This window comes from Hyperolius riggenbachi, chromosome 5 (genome assembly GCF_040937935.1).
Source record: "Hyperolius riggenbachi isolate aHypRig1 chromosome 5, aHypRig1.pri, whole genome shotgun sequence".
Taxonomy (NCBI): domain Eukaryota; kingdom Metazoa; phylum Chordata; class Amphibia; order Anura; family Hyperoliidae; genus Hyperolius; species Hyperolius riggenbachi.
This window is the reverse complement of record NC_090650.1, coordinates 154818263-154826158: the sequence shown is the minus strand read 5'-3', so window position 1 is coordinate 154826158 and position 7896 is coordinate 154818263. Positions and strand designations below refer to the sequence as shown.

The window sequence follows — 7896 nt, the reverse complement described above, 5'->3', positions numbered from 1 at the left end:
GTGTATGGCGAGTTCATAGAAGATTTTATTTTTTGTCACAAGTTAGCGGAAATTGATTTTTATTGTTTTTTTTTCACAGTGTCATTTTCCACTAACTTGTGACAAAAAATAAAATCTTCTATGATCTCACCATACACCTAACGGAATACCTTGAGGTGTCTTCTTTCTAAAATGGGGTCACTTGTGGGGTTCCTATACTGCCCTGGCATTTTAGGGGCCCTAAACCGTGAGGAGTAGTCTTGAAACCAAATGCCTCAAAATGACCTAAAGGTACTCATAGGAGGTTGGGCCCCTTAGCGCACCTAGGCTGCAAAAAAGTGTCACACGTGGTACCGCCATACTCAGGAGAAGTAGTATAATGTGTTTTGGGATGTATTTTTACACATACCCATGCTGGGTGGGAGAAATATCTCTGTAAATGACAATTTTTTTTATTTTTTTTTACACACACAATTGTCCATTTACAGAGATATTTCTCCCACCCAGTATGGGTATGTGTAAAAAATACACCCCAAAACACAATATACTACTTCTGCTGAGTACGGCGATACCACATGTGTGACACTTTTTTTGCAGCCTAGGTGCGCTAAGGGGCCCAAAGTCCTATGAGTACCTTTAGGATTTCACAGGTCATTTTGAGGCATTTGGTTTCCAGACTACTCCTCACAGTTTAGGGCCCCTAAAATGCCAGGGCAGTTTAGGAACCCCACAAGTGACCCTATTTCAGAAAGACAACACCCCAAGGTATTCCGTTAGGAGTATGGTGAGTTAATAGAAGAATTTATTTTTTGTCACAAGTTAATGGAAATTGATTTGTATTGTTTTTTGTCACAAAGTGTCATTTTCCACTAACTTGTGACAAAAATAAAATCTTCTATGAACTCATCATACAGCTAACGGAATACCTTGGGGTGTCTTCTTTCTAAAATGGGGTCACTTGTGGGGTTCCTTTACTGCCCTTGCATTTTAGGGGCCCAAAACCGTGAGGAGTAGTCTGGAAACATAATGCCTCAAAATGACTGTTCAGGGGTATAAGCATCTGCAAATTTTGATGACAGGTGGAACCGATCATAAGGAGGGTGGCCTCTTAGATGACAGGTTGTATTGGCACTGAAGTGCAGGAAGCGCAGGATGTTCTCAAATTGTGACCTGGACATGGCAGCAGAGAACATGGGCATGTGATGTATTGGGTGCGTAGACCAATAAGACCGCAATACATTCTTTTTGACTAGACCCATGTTAAAGCGGACCCAAACCAAACATTTTTTTAAATTAAAAATATTTAGTTGCACCACTCTGACACATACAAATATAAATAAACACTCCTTCAAGCCTATGAGCATTTCAGTGCATGCTTTTCACTCTTCTCTTTTCATTACTAGGGTTATTCTGGGGGCAGCCATTAGCAATTCTTCCATTGCCGGACACCAGCAGTTTGCCGGATTTTGTCCCAGCAATATGAAAGGAAGGGAGGGGTTCCTCCAATAAATGTAAAATATTTTGTATTTGTCATCATGCAGCTGAAAAAAGGCTGCTATTTATTATTAAAATTTAGAAAATAGATTTTATTTCTGAAATTTTGTATTTTTAATTTTGGTCCACTTTAAGGAGAAGGCCCCAAAAAATGTTACGTTCGGAAACTTGGAGTGGTTTCCACCGAAAAGGCTGGGCATGGTAGCTTCTTGGATTGGCGGTTGCGTATTGTGTGGCATAATGGTTGGTCTCAGCCACAATTGAGTCATAGAGACCCGCAGTGATCAGATAAAAAAATTCTGTCACTGCGGTGGGGCGGGTGAGGGTTTGGCCGGGTGATCAGAAGCCCGCAGGGGGCAGATTAGGGCCTGATCTGATGGATAGGAGTGCTAGATAGGGTGCCAGGTGGTGACAGGAGGTGATGAGGGTCTGATCTGATGGGTAGAAGTGACAGGGGGTGACGGGGTGATTGATAGGTGATCAGGGTGTGATTAGAGGGGAGAATAAATGCAAGCAATTCACTAGCGAGGTGATCGGGGGGGGGGGCTCAGGGCGATCTGAAGGTGTGGGCGGGTAATTGGGTGCCCGCAAGGGGCAGATTAGGGTCTGATCTGATGGGTAGCAGTGACAGGGGGTGATTGATGGGTGATCAGTGGGTGATTAGAGGGGAGAACAGATGTAAACAATGCACTTGGGAGGTGATCTGAGGGCGGGTCTGTGGGCGATCTGAAAGTGTAGGCAGGCGATCAGGTGCCCGCAAGGGGCAGGTTAGGGTCTGATCTGATGGATGGCAGTGACAGGTGGTGATTGATGGATGGTTGACACGTAATCAGTGGGTGATTTCAGGGGAGAATAGATGTATACAGTACACGGGGGGGGGGTCTGGGGAGGAGCTTAGGGTGTGGAGGGGGGGTGATCAGGAGCCCCCAGGGGGCATTTTAGGACCTAATCTAAAATATAGCGTTGACAGATAGTGACAGGGAGTGATTGATGGGTGATTAGGGGGGTGATTGGGTGCAAACAGTGGTCTGAGGGGGTGATCAGAGGGGGGGTCTGAGGGGTGCTGTGGGCGATCACTGGGACCACCAGGACAGGAGGCAGCCTGTATAATACACTTTGTTAGCTTAACAAAGTGTATTATACACTTTGTAAGCGGCAGATCGGGGGTTAACAACCCGCCGGCGCTTTTAATTGGCCGGCGGGTTGACGTCACGGGTAGGCAGAGCCTAATGCATCTATGCACGCGATCCCCTGCTATTCAGTCCCCCAGGTACCGCGGTCCTGGGGGTGCCACTTTGCCTACTCCCGTAGGTTGTGGGCGGTCAGCAAGTGGTTAAAGGACAACTGTAGTGAGAGGTATATAGAGGCTGCCATATTTATTTCCTTTTAAACAATACCATTTGCTTGGCAGTCCTGCTGGTTTGTTTGGCTGCAGTAGTGTCTGACTCGCACAACAGAAACAAGCATGCAGGTAATCTTGTCAGATCTGACAATAATGTCAGAAACACCTGATCTGCTGCATACTTGTTTAGTGTCTGTGGTATTAGAGGCAGAGGATCAGCAGGATAGCGAAATAACTGATAATTCCTTAAAAGGAAATAAATATGGCAGCCTCCATATACCTCTCAGTTGTCCTTTTAAGAAGACTTAGCAGGAAGTTCTATCTGATGTTTACATTTCTCGAATTATTGTTTCACTTAACGGGGAATTACAGTCAGAATTTTCTCTGTTCCATTGGATCAGCCACACAATTTAAAATTTGAAGTACACACTTTTTTTCTGAAGTTCCAGAAAGGGTTTATAGTTTTAGTTCAATTTTCTCCTTGAATCCTCATCAGTGTGCTACTGAGCTACAGAGGTGGCCTTAGAGTATGCGGGGCCTGGGGCGAGTGTCATATGCGGGGCCTAGAGACATATGCTGTGGATATATACACACACACACACACACACAGATATGCTGTGGAAACACACGCACACACTGTGGAAACAAACACTCTGTATATGTTAGATAGGTAGGTGCGTGCAGTATAGTTTAGATAAGTAGGTGCCTCCAGTATAGGTTAGATAGGTGCCTGCAGTATAGATTAGATAGGTAGGTGCCCCGCAGTATAGATTAGATAGGTACTTTCAGTATAGATTAGATAGGTGCCTGCAGTATAGATTAGTTAGGTGCCTGCAGTATAGATTAGATAGGTAGGTGCCCACAGTATAGATTAGGAAGGTGCCCTGAAGTATAGATTAGATAGGAACCTGCAGTATAGGTTAGATAGGTAGGTGCCCTACAGTACAGATTATATAGGTAGGTACCCCGCAGTATAGATTAGATAGGTGCCTGCAGTATAGATTAGTTAGGTAGGTGCCTGCAGTATAGATTAGATAGGTAGGTACCCCACAGTATAGATTAGATAGGTGCCTGCAGTATAGATTAGTTAGGTAGGTGCCTGCAGTATAGATTAGTTAGGTAGGTTCCTGCAGTATAGATTAGATAGGTAGGTGCCTGCAGTATAGATTAGTTAGGTAGGTACCCCGCAGTATAGATTAGATAGGTGCCTGCAGTATAGATTAGATAGGTAGGTGCCCTGCAGTCAGGGGCGTAACTAAGAACCCCCGGGCCCCCCTGCAGAAATTGTGAGCGGGCCCCCCTCCCCCCAGGGCCCGATCGTGGCTGTTTTGGGGGCTGGAGGGGTCGCACCATGAGGGGAAAGCTATGGCCACACTCGGCGGGGAGGGGGGAATGTCCCCCCCTCCCTCACCTCGGGCTTTCCCCTCTGTGCTCCCCTCCAGCTTCTAGCTATACAAATGCAGTGAGCGGAGCGGCGGGCAAACATACCTTCCGTGCGTCCGGACGCTTCTCGCTCTAGTGACTGACGCGACTTCCTGTTTTATACAGGAAGTCGCGTCAGTCACTAGAGCAAGAAGTGTCCACGCTGGAACGCACGGAAGGTATGTTTGCCTGCCGCTGCCCACCGCTCCGCTCGCTGCACTTGTATAGCTAGAAGCCCCCCGTGCGCGCATGGGCTGCATCCCCTATTGTTACGCCCATGCCTGCAGTACAGGTTAGATAGATGCCTGCAGTATACATTAGATAGGTAGGTGCCCCACAGTATAGATTAGATAGGTGCCTGCAGTTAAGATTAGATAGGTAGGTGCCTGCAGTATAGATTAGATTGGATAGGAGCCTTGCAGTATAGATTGGATAGGAGCCCCGCAGTATAGATTGGATAGGAGCCCTGCAGTATAGATTGGATAGGTGCCCAGCAGTATAGATTAGATAGGTAGGTGCCCCGCAGTGTAGGTTAGATAGGAAGGTGGCTGCAGCGGTGGGGAGAGCCGGCATAGTAGTTAAAACTCACCTGACTTCCGCTGATGCTCACAGCTTCCATCTCCTTCCTGTTCCGGCATCTGTGTATTGGTAACAGCGCCCCCTGTGGTGACATGCGGTCACGTCATCACAGGAGGCGCTGTTACCAATATGTCAGATGCTGGGAGAGGAAATAGATAGAAGCTGTGAGCATTGGCGAACACAGGTGAGTTTTAACTACTATGCCCACTCTCCCCACCGCCGCAGAGGGTGTGGGGGATGGGGCGATTGCCCCACTTGCCACCCCCAAAGGCCAGCTCTGTGAGCTAAGTAGGCTGCCAGAGATTGTTGTTCTATCTCTGACTGCAGGACATAAAACTCACTGATGGTATTTACATAATCACATATATCAATGTAAATAGGGCTGCGTTGCCTTAGATGCTATTCCTCCTAAATAATGATGCACATCAATATCTGCTAACGTTTGCAAGGAAATTTACAGACAGTTGCGGTCCTTACTACATAGTTACATAGTTATTTGGGTTGAAAAAAAGACATACGTCCATCAAGTTCAACCAGAGAACGAAGTACAGCACCAGCCTGTTCCCTCACATATTCCTGTTGATCCAGAGGAAGGCGAAAAACCCTTACAAGGCATGGTCCAATTAGTTCCAAAAGGGAAAAAATTCCTTCCCGACTCCAGATGGCAATCAGACAAAATCCCTGGATCAGCATCATTGGGCATTACCTAGCAATTGTAGCCATGGATGTCTTTCAACGCAAGGAAAGCATCTAAGCCCCCTTTAAATTATAGAACTATAGAATTTGCCATAACTACTTCCTGTGGCAATGCATTCCACATCTTAATCACTCTTATGGCCCATGCTCACGGGATACTCACACACAGGAGCGTGTGCACGACAGCTCGTCGCCAGGTCCCTCCGCATACGCATGCGGAACAGGGATTAGTGAAGCGACAGAAGCTGTCGCCGACCTTGCATTTCATCTGCCATGTATGTGCCCATATAGCCATCCTATCCAGATCCTGTTGCAATATGTCCCTATCTTCCTGAGAGTGTATGATTCTGCACAATTTTGTATCATCTGCAAAAATAGCAACATTGCTCACTACTGCATCTACTGGGTCATTAATAAATAAATTGAAGAGCACTGGGCCCAGTACAGACCCCTGTGGGACCCCACTGCTAACAGTCACCCATTTTGAGTGTGATCCATTGACCACAACTCTTTGTTTTCTGTCCATTAGCCAGTTCCCTATCCATGCACACAGACTCTTCCCCAGTCCTTGCATCCTCAACTTTTGCACCAGAATTTTGTGTGGAACAGTGTTGAAGGCCTTTGCAAAGTCCAAGTATAGCACATCTACAGCATTCCCAATATCCATATTAGCGTTCACTACCTCATAAAATCTGAGCATGTTAGACAAACAGGACCTGTCTTTAGTAAACCCATGTTGATGCTGAGAAATAAGATTGTTTTCTACTATGAAGTCATGTATAATATCTCTTAGTAACCCCTCAAATAGTTTGCATACAACTGATGTTAAGCTTACAGGTCTATAATTTCCTGGATCTGATTTTTTGCCCTTCTTAAATAATAGGAAAACGTGGGCTGTACACCAATCCACAGGGACTGTAAACAACAATTGTGGACAGCACCATCAAAACAGTGTTAGAAATTAATTATGCAAAGAGGTATGTGCTAAGTGGGCAATAAGATTATAGAGCAGCCAAAGACAAAGAAAAGAGCCCACTATAAGCAGCACCAGACCACTCCAAAGTAATTCAAAAATTGTATAAACTTTATTGGCAAACAGTAAACAAAATTATAAAATCAATTAAAAATCACCAAAGGTGATTGCAGCGGTACACATAAGAATAATTCAATCGTCAAAAAATTCCACATTACCTCACAAAAAGACCTCAAAATATTGCCATAATCATAATAATAATAATAAATCTCAATATCATAGTATATTAAGCCACAAAGCGTCCATAACACTTAAGGTTATATAAAATTAAAATAGAATTACATTTGAGTGAGCAAAAACCACCTAATAAAGATATTGCACAGTTCAGCGTGGGGAGAGCCGAATGACTGCTTTCCTTGTTGCCGCTAAACTCTGGGGTGGCATTAACCACTTGCCGACCGCGCACTCATACCGCGCGTCGGCAAAGTGGCAGCTGCAGGACCAGCGACGCAGTTCTGCGTCGCCGGCTGCAGGCTAATTAATCAGGAAGCAGCCGCTCGCGCGAGCGGCTGCTTCCTGTCAATTCACGGCGGGGGGCTCCGTGAATAGCCTGCGGGCCGCCGATCGCGGCTCGCAGGCTAAATGTAAACACAAGCGGAAATAATCCGCTTTGTTTACATTCGTACAACGCTGCTAACAGTAGCAGCATTGTACCAGATCAGCGATCCCCGGCCAATCAGCGGCCGGGGATCGCTGTCACATGACAGGCAGGAGCCTGTTAGAGGCTGCACAGGACAGATCCGTTCCTGTGCAGTCTCGGATCTCCGGGGAAGGAAGGGAGGAGAGGGAGGGGGGGAATTTCGCCGCGGAGGGGGGTTTTGAGGTGCCCCCCCCGCAACACCCAGGCAGGCAGGAGCGATCAGACCCCCCCCAGCACATCATCCCCCTAGTGGGGAAAAAAGGGGGGCGATATGGTCGCTCTGCCTGCACCCTGATCTGTGCTGGGGGCTGCACAGCCCACCCAGCACAGATCAGCTAAGACAGCGCTGGTCCTTAAGGGGGGGTAAAGGGTGGGTCCTCAAGTGGTTAAATACTATTCCCACTCGGAGTTGTTGCAACTCTGAGGGAGATGTAATTCGGGGACTGGCAGCTGCTGCTTTGATGGCACACAGCTTCGGCACTCGCCGAAATAACCTGATTTGGAGTTATTGACCCAGTTTCTTTATACCATTAATTTTTTTCCCATTAGTTCAATGATGCATTTAATGCTTTAGAGTAGAGATGAAATTTTAGGTGAATACCACTTTAAAGAGACACTGAAGCAAAAAAAAAATAAAATATAATGAATTGGTTGTGTACTATGAATAATTTCTAGAAGATTAGCAGCAAAGACAATATTCTCATACTTTTA

The 7896-nt window shown here is 46.2% G+C and overlaps 1 protein-coding gene and 1 long non-coding RNA gene across 3 annotated transcripts in view; one reads left to right on the top strand and one right to left on the bottom strand.

The window, feature by feature from the left end:
• The window catches only part of LOC137518482 (uncharacterized), a 52043-nt gene that overhangs the window by 1673 nt on the left and 42474 nt on the right, over positions 1–7896 (bottom strand). The window lies entirely within an intron of this gene.
• RALA (RAS like proto-oncogene A) overlaps positions 1–7896 on the top strand; it is a 102364-nt gene that overhangs the window by 66399 nt on the left and 28069 nt on the right. The window lies entirely within an intron of this gene.